At 45.2% G+C, this 16,004-nt stretch overlaps 1 protein-coding gene across 5 annotated transcripts in view; it reads right to left on the bottom strand.

Moving 5' to 3' along the window:
* Positions 1-16,004, bottom strand: part of SH3KBP1 (SH3 domain containing kinase binding protein 1) — a 158,013-nt gene that overhangs the window by 55,073 nt on the left and 86,936 nt on the right. The gene's annotated exons all lie outside the window — the stretch shown is intronic.

Here is a 16,004-nt window from a genome sequence, read left to right as displayed (position 1 = left end):
GTACTAAGCGCTTGGGAAAGTACAATACAGTGACATCTTATGAACGAGAAGGTTGAATGGTGACACTATCTTCATGCAAAATGCTGACCAACTCAATCCTTTCATTGGATTGCGCTGCAGTTTTAGAGGTTTGTGATACATATTTTTTTGGCCAAGGAGTAATAAACCCAGGAGAATATTTCAAGCAGCCTTGGAAATCAGCCCATCTGACAAGCCTAGAATATAAACCAGATTGGAACTCCCTTTCCTTCTCCATCAAGAAAACCCAAAAGACACCTAAAAGGAACTGGTTACCTTAGAAGCCGCCACTTCTCTGCTGTGTGACCTTGGGCAAGCCACTTCACTTCTCTGAGCCTCAGTTCCCTCATTTGTAAATGGGGATTCAGTACCTGTTCTCCCTCCTACTTAGAATGTGAGCGCCATGTGGGACCTGATTATCTTGTATCTACCCCAGCGCTTAGTACAGTGCTTGACACAAAATACCACAATTACTATTGTTAATATTATTATTATTATGACAATGTGTGCATTTGTGTGTATAGATATAGCTCTACCTCAAGAGGGAAATCTCAATGGTGGGAGTCATGCTAAAAAGCTCATCAGAGATTCTCTTTGTCTAGGAAGATGATGCTTCATCCGTCCTCCATCATGAGGACAAGGAAGTGTAAAGGGGGCCAAAAAACTTCATTAGTGATTCAGAATAGCTCTGTTTGGTGGAGGTCAGCATAATCCCGGACCTCTTCTGCTTTGGCTGAAGACTCTAAGCACTAGGCTGTAAGCTCGCTTTGAGCAGGTAACGTGTCAGCTAATTCTGCTGAATTGTGCCCTCCCAAACGTTTAGGACAGTGCTCTGTACACAGTAAGTGCTCAATAAATGACTGATTGATCTGGCTTAACACCACTGTTACCACACGGTCAACGGTTGATACTGTGAATAACTGTGGTTAGCAAGGGCTACACCATTTCCTCTAGAAGCCGGATGGAATAGAAATCTGCTGTTATAGCCTGAAAAGTTGATCCTCTCCCTAAAACAAGCCCAAAGATTTCAGGAAGCAAATGCTTCCATTCACAAAAACAATGATTGCAAGAAGTAGGTGTGAGTTTTAGACTGTGAGCCCACTGTTGGGTAGGGACTGTCTCTATATGTTGCCAACTTGTACTTCCCAAGCGCTTAGTACAGTGCTCTGCACACAGTAAGCGCTCAATAAATACGATTGATTGATTGATTGATTGATTGATTGAAAAGTAGGTCTGCTTTCTATTCTATTTTCATTTCTGCCTCACTTCCAGCTACAGTTCACTCTCAGACTCTAGAACCCTCAACACCCCCTCTTTTTTGGGGGTATTTGTTAAACACTTACTATGTGCCAGGCACTGCCCTAAGCCCTGGGGTAAATACAAGCTAATCAGTCCATGACTCACTCACCTGAGGTATACAGTCTAAATCTCCATTTTGACAGGTGAGGTAACTGAAGCTCAGAAACGTGAACAATAGACAAGCGGCAGAGTCGGGATTAGAATCCAGATCCTTCTGATTCCCAAGCCCAGGCCCTATCCACTAATGCCACGCTGCTTCTCTGATGGGAACCTCCACACCAAAAGAACTGACGACTAAGGGATAAAACAAAGCATTCCACGCTTTTTCAAGATATTATTTTCAAAATATTTTTCGAAATAGGGTTGCTAGTAGTCAGTCTAGCCAATGGGGCTACAAAGTCTCTTTGAAGAAAGAAAACTGAGGAATGAAAGAAGGAGATGGCACTGTATGTTACCCAGGAAGGTAAGTTCAGGGAAAGTTTTCTTCTAATTTAATCTGATTTTGACACCTCCTTCTTGACTGAATGTAAACCACGCTTTGCTTCAAGTAAATAAATTGTTGGTATTCCCTGGTGGTTTTTTAAAAAACCCAAAAAACCTACACTTCTGCAAAAAAATATTGACATTACTGCTAAATCTTCAGATGAAAAACCTTATCTGATTCTAGGTTGGAGAGAAAAGGAATAATTTAATATAATATTTTGCTGTAGCAATGAGTGTTGGGTTTTTTTTCAATGACTTTTGTTAGGCACTTACTGTGTGCCAGGCACTGTACTAAGCACTGGGGTAGACACAGGATAATAATAACAATAACAATTATAATAATTGCGGCATGTTCCACACTTACTATGTGTCAGGTACTGTACTAAGCACTGGGGTGGATACACGCAAGTCGGGTTGGACACAGTCCCTGTCCCACGTGGGGCTCACAGTCTTAATCCCCATTACACAGATGAGGTAACTAAGGTCCAGAGAAGTGAAGTGACTTGCCCGAGGTCATGCAGCAAACTAGTGGCGGAGCTGGGATTAGAACCCAAGCCCTCTAACTCCCAGACCGGTGCAGCGTAGCTCAATGGAAAGAGCACGGGTTTGGGAGTCAGAGGTCATGGGTTCAAATCCCGGCTCTGCCAATTGTCAACTGACAATTGGGCAAGTCACTTAACTTCTCTGTGCCTCAGTTCCCTCATCTGTAAAATGGGGATGAAGACTGTGAGCCCCACGAGGGACAACCTGATCACCTTATATCCTCCCCAGCGCTTAGAACAGTACTTTGCACATAGTAAGCGCTTAACAAATGCCGTCATTATTATTATTATTATTAGATGATGCTGCTTCTTGGAAACACAATTCTCTTTCAAAATACGGTCAGTAACAGAAACCCAGAAAGTTTGATTTCACCCCTGAAACAACCATTGTGTCATTTCTCCCTGCTCGTTTTCCTGAAAAAAGAAAACATTCCTATTCCGAACACACAGGCCACCCTGAAAACAAAGGCAGTGTTTGCTCCAGCAAAACAATAAACACCAAGCTTCTGTGACGGTGCAGGCAGGGAAATACATCGTGCTATTCTCCTCCCTCCTCTCTGGACAGTTTTAAATTTCCCTACAGTTGGGATTTATCACCAGATAGCTTTGCTTGGATGGGTTCCCCTCACCCCATGGCATTTGTTAAGCACTTACTATGTGCCAGGCACTGAACTAAGCGGTGAGGGTAGACACGAGCTAATCAGGTTAGACACAGTCCAGGTCCCACGCATTTGTTGAGTGCTTACTAAGGAGCCTGGAACTCCTGGGACAGATACCAGCTGATCTTAGCCTTACATTTTAATAAGACTGTAATAATAATAATGAAAATTGTGGTATTTGTTAAGTGCTTATGACCTGTCAGGCACCGTGCTAAGCACTGGGGTGGATACAAGCAAATTGGGTTGGACACAGTCCCTGTCCCACATGGGGTTCACTGTCTTAATCCCCATTTTACAGGTGAGGGAACTAAGGCCTACAGAATGATGATGACGTTATTTGTTAAGGGCTTACTTTGTGCCAAACACTGTTCTAAGTGCTGGGGTGGATATACGGGGTAATCAGGTTTTCCCCACATGGGGCTCACACTTGTAATCCCCGTTTGACAGATGAGGGAACTGAGGCACAGAAGAGTGAAGTGACTGCCCAAGGCCACACGGCAGACAAGTGGCGGAGGCAGGATTGGAACCCACGTCCTCTGACTCCCAAGCCCGGGCTCTTTCCACTAGGCCACGCTGCTTCTCCTCTGGCCTGCTTGCTCTTGCTGACTTGTCAGTGTCTGAGCTTCCAGTGTCCCAAACCCCTTAAACACATCTCTGGAGGATGGATGGACAGCCCCACTCTCGACTCTGTCGCCCTCTCAACCTGCTTCACTTGCCAAAGCTTTGCCACCGCTGAAAATGCCCTCTGACGATACAGCTCAGGGCCACAGTTCTGCTATAAATCATTGCTACTGAAGGATTTCAATCTATGGCCCCACCTGTTCCCTAGCACAATAACAACAACAATAATAACTGAGGTCCTGTTAAGTGCTTACTATGTGCCGTGCCGTGTCTTAAGCGCTAGTGTAGATACGCAATAATGAGGTCGGAAACAGCCCCGTCACCCATGGGGTTCGGTCTTCTGAGGAGGAGAACCATTCGAGTGGTTGGAATAGTGTCTAGATTCGTCCTCTGGCTCCAGTGGAAGGCCACTGTAGATACACCAAGTCCCTACGCTGTAAGCTATACAGCCCCTCAAATCCAACAGACAATTACTCTCCCCATCTTCAAAACCTTACCAGAGGCACATATCCTCCCACAGGGCTTCCCTAAGTCCTCCTTTCCTCTTCTCCTTCTCCCTTCTGAGTTCCCCATTCCTTGTGGTGTCCTGTATTACCACACTTTTGAGAAGTGTCGTGACCCAAGTGACAGTCCGGATTTCCCAAACAGGATTGGAAGGCCGGTCACTCACGGTCTGCCAGGAGAATTTCCGTCTACAACAAGAGTTTTCTTTTCATATTTGCCTCCCCCATTAGAGGGTAAACTCCTTGTCCATTCAACCATATTTATTGAGTGTTTACTATGTGCAGAGCACTGCGAGAAGGGAATGTCACTTCATTATTCTGCACTGTCCAAGTGCTTAGTACAGTACGCTGCACCAAGTGGGTAATCCATAAATGTTACTACTAACACTATTTTGAGTTCATTCATCTTACCCAGTTCGTTGTGGGCAGATAATGTGTCTGCCAACTCTGTTGCATTGTACCTTCCCAAGAATTTGGTACAGTGCTCTACACATGATAAGCGCTCAATAAATACCACTGTTTGAATAACCAGGCCTCAAAATAACTGGACATTTAAGGACAAGAACCATATGAACCAAGGCCCTGCTGAGAGCTCACCTCCTCCAGGAGGCCTTCCCACACTGAGCCCCTTCCTTCCTCTCCCCTCGTCCCCCTCTCCATCCCCCCCATCTTACCTCCTTCCCTTCCCCACAGCACCTGTATATATGGATATATGTTTGTACATATTTTTTTACTCTATTTATTTATTTATTTATTTTATTTGTACATATCTATTCTATTTATTTTATTTTGTTAGTATGTTTGGTTTTGTTCTCTGTCTCCCTCTTTTAGACTGTGAGCCCACTGTTGGGTAGGGACTGTCTCTATATGTTGCCAATTTGTACTTCCCAAGCGCTTAGTACAGTGCTCTGCACATAGTTAGCGCTCAATAAATACGATTGATGATGATTGATGATGATATGAATTCAGTGGTTGTGAGCTGGACAGGCATGTTATCTGTGACTTACTGAGGTGGGGGGAATTAAGGGTTTTGTTTTTCAAATCTCAGAAATCCGCAGTTTTGCACGCTGCTCTCTGTTGGCCTTACTCTGCCTGTGTTCGTGTGAGCAGTCAGAGATAGAGTGTGCACTTAATTAACCTTCTCTAAACGCTTTTCTCATTGCTTCTTACAAGTGTGTCTTTAAATGGAATCAGTTTTCACAGAAAAAGGAAGTGCCTTCTCTCCCCCGCCACCAGTCTCGCTGCCTTTTCTCCCTCTTCTGAGTTTCTGTTACACAAAAAAATCTTCCGATTCACAGCAAAGCCTGTGTTCCTTGGGTACGTTGGGCAGAGAGGAGGGGTGAGATCCAGTGAACTGATTCTGGGTTTAGGGAGGCTGATTAGAGAGTGGCCTTTGGTAACCAAGCTCCCACGTTACTCAAGAAGTGAGCAGATAAGTGCTATCTTGGGTAGGTTCCCTTTAACCACGGCTCAATTTGAGCTTATTCCGGTGTGGGAAACGACGTTCCGGCACTTAGAAGTGGGGCATCTTTCTCCTGGATTGCACGGCTCCAGGTTGACAGGTCTACTGAGGGAGAGAAGCCCTCAGAGGAAGAGTGGATACGGGGCCCAGCGAAGGAAGGCCAACTTGACTGAGGGAGAAACAGCCACAACTCCACGTGCCTCAATTCCCTCCTCTTGAAAATGGGGATTAAGACTGTGAGCCCAATGTGGGACAGGGACTGTTTCTATCCCAGTGTTTAGAATAGTGCCTGGCACATAGTAAATGCCCAATAAATATGATTGATAGATTGATGAATACCATAAAAAAGCCATCACATAGAACTTTGATGGCAACCTTTCTGCACACTCCTGTTTCTGCCTACACATCGAGCCAATAACACAGCCTATTTGAGACTGTAACAAGAGAGGCAGGTACCTAAGTGAAAGAAGAGTGGAAAACTAGAAAAGCACCCATCCTCCCTCAGCCCCCAACGCAAGATGCAGAATGGCTTAGATCACAGAGCCCGGTCCTGGGAGTCAGAAGGACATGGGTTCTAATTCCGGCTCCTCCACGTGCCTGCTGTGTGAACTTGAGCGAGTCACTTCATTTCTCTGGGGCTCGGTTACCTCATCTGTAAAATGGGGATTGAGACCGTCGGAGTGATGTGGGACGGGGGTCGGGAAAGTCCTTCATTTCCCCTGCCTCGGTTCCCCCGTCTGTAAAATGGGGATGAAGACTGTGAGCCCATGTGGGACAGGGACTGTGTCTGACCCAATTAGCCTGGATCTACCCAAATTTCTGGCACATAGTAGGCACTTAACAAATACCTCCCAACCACCACCCCCGCCCCTCCGACACAAAACGAATGTCCCGCCATTCCAGCATTCCAGGAGGCCTTCCCAGACTGAGCCCCTTCCTTCCTCTCCCCCTCGTCCCCCTCTCCATCCCCCCCCATCTTACCTCCTTCCCTTCCCCACAGCACCTGTATATATGGATATATGTTTGTACATATTTATTACTCTATTTATTTTACTTGTACATATCTATTGTATTTATTTTATTTTGTTAGCATGTTTGGTTTTGTTCTCTGTCTCCCCCTTTTAGACTGTGAGCCCGCTGTTGGGTAGGGACTGTCTCTATATGTTGCCAATTTGTACTTCCCAAGCGCTCAGTACAGTGCTCTGCACATAGTAAGCGCTCAATAAATACGATTGATGATGATGACGATGATTTGGAAATGTGTCTAGATTTGCCCTCTGGCTCCAGTGGAAGGCAGGGGTGCTCTCCACCAGTGGTGGACAGTTAGCAGGCGGGCAGTTCTGGGGTCACAGTGATGCCCACCATTAATTAGACTGGAAATCCCTGTCCCATATAGGGCTCACAGTCTGAATCCCCATTTTTACACTTAGGGGTGGACACTTGGCAGGCAGGCAATTCTGGGGTCACAGTGCAGGACGGGGAGTGGGCGGGGGGGAGAAGGGGCACGAATGCTGTTTGACCTGCTGCCACTCGGGAACTGGCTGGTGTCTTGTCCTTCTCGTCAGCACGGCACGGTAGCAATGGCGATACAAACAAGGCCAGTGCCCGGCCTAAATCCACAAAGCAAGAGCTGTGCCAACCACCCCCTCTACCTTTTCCGAGAGGCTGGAACGGAGGGAGGGCTGTTTTCTAAATGAGCGTGAGGAGGGGGCTACAGACATTTTATTGTCTGTCTCCCCTTCTAGACTGTGAGCTCCTAGTAATAATAATAGCAACAAAAAAGATAATTATGACACTTGTTAAGTGCTTACCATGCACCAAGCATCGTTCTAAGCGCTGGGGTGGATACAAGTTAATCAGATCGGAAGTCCCTGTCCCATATAGGGCTCACAGTCTTAATCCCCATTTTTACAGATGAGGCAACTGAGACACTGACACGTTTTGTGACTTGTCCTAAGTCACACAGCAGACAACAACAACAACAATAATAATAATGGTATTTGTTAAGTGCCTACTATGTGCTAAGCACTGTTCTAAGTGCTGGGGTAGGCACAAGGTAATCAGGTTGTCCCATGTGGGGCTCACAGTCTTAATCCCCATTTTCCAGATGAGGGAACTGAGGCCCAGAGAATTAATTAATTAATGATGGCATTTGTTAAGCGCTTACTATGTGCAAAGCACTGTTCTAAGCGCTGGGAGTGAAGTGACTTGCCCAAAGTCACAAAGCTGACAAGTGGCAGAGCCAGGATTAGAACCCATGACCTCTGACTCCCAAGCTCGTACTTTTTCCACTGAGCCACGCTGCTTCTCTAAGTGGCGGAGGCAGGATTAGAACCCAGGTCCTTCTGACTTTCAGGTCAGGATACCATTAGACTACACTGCTTCGGGGCACATTTCTACCAACTCTGTTCTACTCTACTCTCAGAAGCTCTTCGTACAGTGTTCTGTACACAGTCCGTACTCAATAAATACCACTGGTTACACGTGGCTCAGTGGAAAGGGCACGGGCTTGGGAGTCAGAGGTCATGGGTTCAAATCCCGGCTCTGCCACGTCTGCTGTGTGACCTTGGACAAGTCACTTAACTTCTCTGGGCCTCAGTTACCTCATCTGTAAAATGGGGATTACGACTGTGAGGCCCATGTGGGACAACGTGATCACCCTGTATGGCCCCCAGTGCTTAGAACAGTGCTTTGCACATAGTAAGTGCTTAACAAATGCCATCATCATTATTATATTATTATTATTATTATTATTATTATTACCACTGTTATTATTATAACAGAGAGGAAGAAGCAGCACAAAACCTTCCTAATGATGTATTCATTTATCCTTATGAGCTTATTGAGCTCATATATCCAATGCGCACATAAGCTCAATAAATATGATTAATTGATGGATGTATTTACTTCTCTCTCATTTCCCTTTCTTGACAGTCTTCTAAAACAAATGCGATCTTTTTTCTCTTCTGAAATCTAGGCAACTACTGAAATGCGCTTAGAACAGTGCTTTGCACATAGTAGGCGCTTAATAAATGCCATTATTACTAAACTGAAGCTTTCCACTTATTTTAATGCTTCTGCACACTGTGAGCCCTCAATAAATACTACCGGTGATGATTTCACGAACACAGCGGTTCAAACTGTGCTCCTTTCCCTGCGCCTCATGGATTCTGCAGTAAGCCCTGGCATAGGTACAAAACGATCAGCTCAGAATACAGCCTCTGTCCCCCAGTTCCAAGAACACTTGGTCAAAAGTAAATCGCGGCCAGAGACCAGCACCGGCCGATGCCCGCCGCTTAACAAACAAGATAGGCTTCTTTCCAATCTACCGCGTTGCTCTGGTTGAAATGGGATGCTTCAAAACTCAAGCGCCTTTCCCGCCTTAAGCTATCAATTACCAGCAGATGTCCGATGGCGTTTCACAGATTTTATTTCTCTGTAAAGGAAAAATGTATTCTCATTCTTTATAGAATCAATCAATCAATCAATCGTATTTATTGAGCGCTTACTGTGGGCAGAGCACTGTACTAAGCCTTTGGGAAGTACAAGTTGGCAACATATAGAGCCAGTCCCTACCCAACAGTGGGCTCACAGTCTAAAAGGGGGAGACAGAGAACAAAACCAGACTAACAAAATAAAATAAATAGAATAGATATGTACAAGTAAAATAAATAAATGGAGTAATAAATATGTACAAACATATATACATATATACAGGTGCTGTGGGGAAGGGAAGGAGGTAAGATGGGGGGGATGGAGAGGGGGTCGAGGGGGAGAAGCAGGTGATATTCTGCTGACTACAATCCTACTGTAGTCAGCCAGTCAGTCAGTTGCATTTGTTGAGCGCTTACTGTGTGCAGAGCACTGTACAAAGCGTTTGGGAGAGTACAATGTAACAATAAACAGACACACTTCCTCCAAGCAGTTGGTTTAGTGCTCTGCTCACAACAGGGTCTCAAAACACACCACTGATGACTAACTGCCTGGAAGGGAAGGCGGAGGGTGTCTTGAGCAAGGAGGATTGAGGGAGAGAGCTAAAGAGATTTATTGTCTGTCTTCCCCTCCAGACTGTGAGCTCCAAGCACTTACTAAGGGCCAAGCACTGTTCTAAACACTGTGGTAGATACAAGATAATCACGTTGGCCACAGTCCCTGTCCCACATGGGGCTCACAGTCTTAATCCCCATATTTACAGATGAAGCGACTGAGGCACAGACAAGTAACTTGTACAGGGTCACACAGCAGACCAGGGCGAGCTAGGGAGAGCACATACACAGGGAGGGAGATGAAAGGTGAAGAGACAGAGAAATAAATAATAATTACGGTACATGTTATGCGCTTACTATATGCCAAGCACTGTTCTAAGCACTGGGAAAGGATGAGAGAAGGAGGGTTGCCAAAAGGAACTGGGGAGAAAAGGGAAAATCTAGAGGGCAAAGGAGAGGGGAATAAATGCCAAAAGAGAGGAAGGGAAACCAGACAGGATGAGAAATTAAAAAGGACAACACAGAGGTAAAGGAAAGAAAAGCGCCTTGCCTTTAGTTACTGCGCAAACTCTGCATATTTAGCACTGTTGGGCATTGCCAATGAATTGATCCTCTCCCTCTCCTCTCCAGGTAGGACAGGGAGTGCGTCCAATTTGATTAACTTGTATTTACCCCAGTGTTTAGAACAGTGCTGGCCATATAGACAGTGCTTAACAAATACCATAATTATTATTATAATAAATACTACATGATTGCTGTAAGTAAATGCTAAGCCTGCTACCCAACAGATGAAGAAACAGAAAACACAGTAAGTGCTCAACAAATACAACTGACTGATTGGAATGATATGCCAATTATTCCTTAATTTCCCAAAATGTCGGTATGGATGGCTGTATCGCGAACCTACTCCAAGATCCTGAGTTGGGGCCTCAGGGAGAATAGGAAACCTTAGGAGTGAGAGAGAGGGAAAGAGAGAGAGAGTGAGTTATACCATCCACTAGCCAACAGGCTCACAATATCCACCAGGAGGTTGCAAAAAAACTAAACAAGGAAGTTTCACACCAAGCTGAGCAGACCCCGCTGAGACCAACGGAGGGAAATGTCTCAAATCCACTGGTGAGTAAAAACGCTTAGCAAATGGAATCCAAAAGAAAACGAGGAAGTTCACCCATTTTCAAGTTCCTAATTTCCTCAGCAGAAGCGAGCAAAAGGGATTCGGGTTAAACGCGACTGACTACGGGACGGCTTCAGTTGACCCCCAGTTTCACTTTCCTGAGACAGGCCGCCCCTTCCACTGTGGAGGAAGTAGGGTTTTCTATGGCATTCAAGCGCTTAGTACAGTGCTCTGCACATAGTAAGTGCTCAATAAATACGATTGATGATGATGATTAAGCATCTACTATGCGCCAGGCATTGTTCTAAGCACTGGCATAGCTACAAGGTAATCACGTTGGACCCAATCCCTGTCCCACATGGGGCTCAGTCTTGATCCCCATTTTCCAGATGAGGTAACTGAAGCCCAGAGAAGTGAAGTGACTTGCCCAAGGTTACTCAGCAGCCAAGAGGCAGAGCTGGGATTAGAACCCAGATCCCTCTGATTCCTAGGCCTGTGCTCTATCTAGTAGATCACGCTGCTTCTCTAAAACATCTCTCCCTCCCCATCGGGGGATCGAACCCCGGTCTCCCTCGTGACAGGTGGGGATACTCACGACTACGCTGCCTGAGGGTTCTCAGCTCTAAGAAAGCCAGTTCATTCAATCAATCAATCAATCAATCGTATTTATTGAGCGCTTACTATGTGCAGAGCACTGTACTAAGCGCTTGGGAAGTACAAATTGGCAACACATAGAGACAGTCCCTACCCAACAGTGGGCTCACAGTCTAAAAGGGGGAGACAGAGAACAGAACCAAACATACCAACAAAATAAAATAAATAGGATAGAAATGTACAAGTAAGATAAATAAATAAATAAATAAATAGAGTAATAAATATGTACAACCATATATACATATATACAGGTGCTGTGGGGAAGGGAAGGAGGTAAGATGGGGGGATGGAGAGGGGGACGAGGGGGAGAGGAAGGAAGGGGCTCAGTCTGGGAAGGCCTCCTGGAGGAGGTGAGCTCTCAGCAGGGCCTTCATTCATTCAATCTTTCAATCAATCAATCAATCAATCGTATTTATTGAGTGCTTACTGTGTGCAGAGCACTGTAATAAGTGCTTGGGAAGTACAAGTTGGCAACATCTAGAGACAGTCCCTACCCAACAGTGGGCTCACAGTCTAAAAGAGGGAGACAGAGAACAAAACCAAACATACTAACAAAATAAAATAAATAGAATAGATATGTACAAGTAAAATAAATAAATAAATAGAGTAATAAATATGTACAAACATATATACAGGTATATGTATATGTACCATAATGAGTCTGTTCCTCCTTCTTATTATTATTTATATATTATTATATAATTATTGTATTATATTATATTATTATAATTATATGATTATTATATGTGTTATATATTAATAATAACAATGGCATTTGTTAAGCACTTACTATGTGCCAAGCACTGTGCTAAGTGCTGGGATAGATACAAGGTCATCAGGTTGTCTCAAGTGGGGCAGTTGGTTCTGAGATGAAAGTTACATTGCCCCTTCACTTGGGGTCCAGAAAGGCAGAAGCAGACCCCTATCAGTCATGACAAGACCACCCCTCAGCTCAGAGGATTAGAGAGGCCAACAGAGGAGGGGAGGGAGAGAAGATCTCTTTCCCTGTGGTGGCTGGTTTATCTTTACAGGGGAGATCACCCAAGTGAGTTTGTCTCCCCCTCTAGACTGTAATCTCGTTGTGGGCAGGGAATGTACCTGTTATATCGTTACACAAAACTCTCCCAAGCGCTGAGTACAATGCTCTGCACATATTAAGTGCTCAATAAACACAACTGAACAACCATGTGTGAGAGGTGTGGGTTGCTGGTATGCCTCGCCCTTGAACTCTCTGTCTTTCAGCCTATCGGTCTCTCTTCGCGACTCATTCTCTCTCTCATCTGCTTAATTTTAGTCCATTCACCGCCCTATGTCTTCTCTGTCTCTCCATCTTCTTCCCTAGTTTTCTCCCCGCCCCCACTTTCCTTCCCCTTCCCAGCTCACATCCTGAATTTCTGCCCATTAACTCACTATCTGCAAGACATAAAGAGAATTCTACTCACCAACATCACTTCCCTTTGCTCTACTTTTTCCAAGAACTTGTGTCTAACAGTATAGTCAATGCACATATAATAATAATAATAATAATGACGGCATTTGTTAAGCGCTTCCTATGTGCAAAGCACTGTTCTAAGCACTGGGGGGATACAAGGTGATCAGGTTGTCCCATGTGGGGCTCACAGTCTTAATCCCCATTTTACAGATGAGGTAACAGACTCAGAGAAGTTAAGTGATTTGCCCGAAGCCACACAGCTGACAAGTGGCAGAGCCAGAATTAGAACCCATGACCTCTGACTCCCAAGCCTGGGCTCTTTCCACTGAGCCACGCTGCTTCTCTAGCTACACTGCTTCTCTATGTTCATATGTTCAGCTAAGTTCATATTTTCAGCTGCCTTAATCATCCCCCCACATAAGTGACATGCCCAACACTGTAAAATCGGGAAAATAAACGAAACTACCGGCAGAATCCCAATATCTGAAGAATCTGGGCCTGTTTCTCTTGACTGTCTTAGGTCTCATCTCCTCAACTAACTCTCTCTCTAAAGTATTTAAGGATTACAAGACATTTTTCCAAGGGCTCTGAGTAAAGACCAAGTCAGAGTCAATCCCTGTGGGTTCGCAATGTGATTGACAGCCGTAAGGAGAGACGTTTATCATTTGTTCTTGCTCTCTCTCCAGTCCCTACCTAGACCAATTTTTCAGAGAATCTAGATTCTCATTTACTTCTCTTGGGAATATTTACAATGATTAATTGTTCTGGCTGATTTTCCTGGGTGTGTGCTTTTTTTTTTATGGCATTTGTTATAAGTGCTTAACTATGTGCCAGGCATTGTTCTAAGCATAGGGAAAGATACAAGGTAATCAGTCCGTGTCCCTCACGGGGCTCACAGTCTTAACCTCAATTTTACAGATGAGGTAACTGAGGCACAGAGAAGTGAAATGACTTGCCCAAGCTTACACAGCAGACAAATGGAAGGAGCTGGGATTAGAACCCAGGTCCTTCTGGTTCTCAGACCTGTGCTCTGGCCACTAGGCCATGTTGCTTCACAGTGTTCACAATGGATGCTTTTTTGATATTCCATAGAGTCTTTGAGGGAAAGACGGAGAAGACGCTGAGTAGAATTCTCTTTATGTCTTGCAGACAGTGAGTTAATGGGCAGAAATTCAAGATGTAAGCTGGGAAGGGGAAGGAAAGTTGGGGAGAAGACACAGGACGAAGAAAAGTCAGATCGCCTGCTCGGGTTCTGCTTTCCTGCTCGCTCCACGTGAAACTCCAAAAGTGAATCTTGTTTTTACAGAAACAAGGGATGGAAAGGGACTGTGTGGAGCCAGGCACAGGGAACCGTTTTTAATCAACATGGGAAGCAGCATGGCGAGCTGGCTAGAGCCCAGGCCTGGGACTCAGAAGGTCATTGGTTCTAATCCCAGCTCTGCCGCTTGTTTTCTGTGCGGCCTTGGGCAAATCATTTCACTTCTCTGTGCCTCAGTTCCCTCATCTGTAAAATGGGGATTAAGATCTGGGAGCCCTAAATGGGACAAGGACTCTGCCCAACCCGATATGCTTGTATAATAATGATGGCATTTTATTGAGCGCTTACTATGTGCAAAGCACTGTTCTAAGCACTGGGGAAGTTACAAGGTGATCAGGTTGTCCCGCGGGGGGCTCACGGTCTTAATTCCCATTTTACAGATGAGGTTACTGAGGCACAGAGAAGTTAAGTGACTCGCCCAAAGTCACACAGTATCCATCCCAGTGCTTTGGTACAGTGCCTGGCACGTAGTAAGCGCTGAACAAACACCATAATTATCATTATTATACCAGTCTCCATCATTTAGGGGACTGGAGTGGGAAGGATACGGACAGGTACAGCAAAAGGACCTGGAGCCTTCTAGACTTTAAGCTCATTATGGGCAGGGAATGTGTCTGCTAATTTTGTCATTCTATACTCTCCCTAGTGCTTAATACAATGCTCTGAACATAGCAGCTTGATAAATACTATTGATTGACTGATCCATCAGGCACGATCGTCAATCGGCGACATTAACTGAGCACCTACTGGATGCGGAGCTCTGTATTAAACTCTCAGAAGGCAGAATGGATAGAGCCCGGGCCTGGAAGCCGGAAGATCACGGGCTCTAACCCCAGCTCTGCCACTTGTCTTCTGTGTGATCTGGGTCAAGTCACTTCACTGGGCCTCAGTTACCTCATCTGTAAAATGGGGATTGAGACTGTGAGGGCACTGGGTCCAACCCAATCTGCTTATATCCACCACAACGCTTAGTACAGTTTTTGGCACAAAACTACACACTTAGCAAATACCACTCAGGAGAGCCCAACAAGAGAGATACTGCCCTGATGGAGTTTATAATCCAATGGAGGAAGCTAGGCAAACACAGATGATTTACAAGTAGCGGGAAGAGGAGAAATAATAATAATGATGGCATTTGTTAAGCGCTTACTATGTGCACAGCACTGTTCTAAGCGCTGGGGGGGGATACAAGGTGATCAAGTTGTCCCACCTGGGGCTTACAGTCTTAATCCCCATTTTACAGATGAGGGAACTGAGGCTCAGAGAAGTTAAGTGACTTGCCCAAGGTCACACAGCAGACATGTGGTGGAGCTGGGATTCGAACCCACGACCTCTGACTCCAAAGCCCGTGCTCTTCTCCACTGAGCCACGAGAAAGCACTATACTGAGGCTGTTGAAAACAGCAGTATAGTATGGTAAGCGGAACTTAATGTATGCTGAAATATGGGCAGACTTTTTAGACTGTGAGCCCACTGTTGGGTAGGGACTGTCTCTATATGTTGCCAATTTGTACTTCCCAAGCGCTTAGTACAGTGCTCTGCACATAGTAAGCGCTCAATAAATACGATTGATGATTTAGAGTGTTTCGAGTTCCGACAGGTGGCATTTATGTTTCTAAATTTACACCGGTTTGGCCTTACAACACAAAAGGCTCAACTAGACCGTAAGCTCATTGCGAGCAGGGAGTGGGCCTACAGACTCTGTTATGGTGTACTCTCCCGAGCGCTTAGTACAGCGCACTGCACACAATAAGTGCTCAATATCCGTATAGCATAGTGGGTAGAACCAGGGCCTGGGTGTCAGAAGGTCATGGGTTCTAATCCCGGCTCGGCCACTTGTCCGCTGTGTGGTCTTGGGCAAGTCACTTCACTTCTCTGGGCCTCTGATAAAACTGTGATGAGTTTTACCTCATC

This window comes from Tachyglossus aculeatus, chromosome 15, assembly GCF_015852505.1.
Source record: "Tachyglossus aculeatus isolate mTacAcu1 chromosome 15, mTacAcu1.pri, whole genome shotgun sequence".
Taxonomy (NCBI): domain Eukaryota; kingdom Metazoa; phylum Chordata; class Mammalia; order Monotremata; family Tachyglossidae; genus Tachyglossus; species Tachyglossus aculeatus.
Note: the sequence above shows the minus strand (reverse complement) of the source record. Positions and strands in the feature narration are given on the sequence as shown.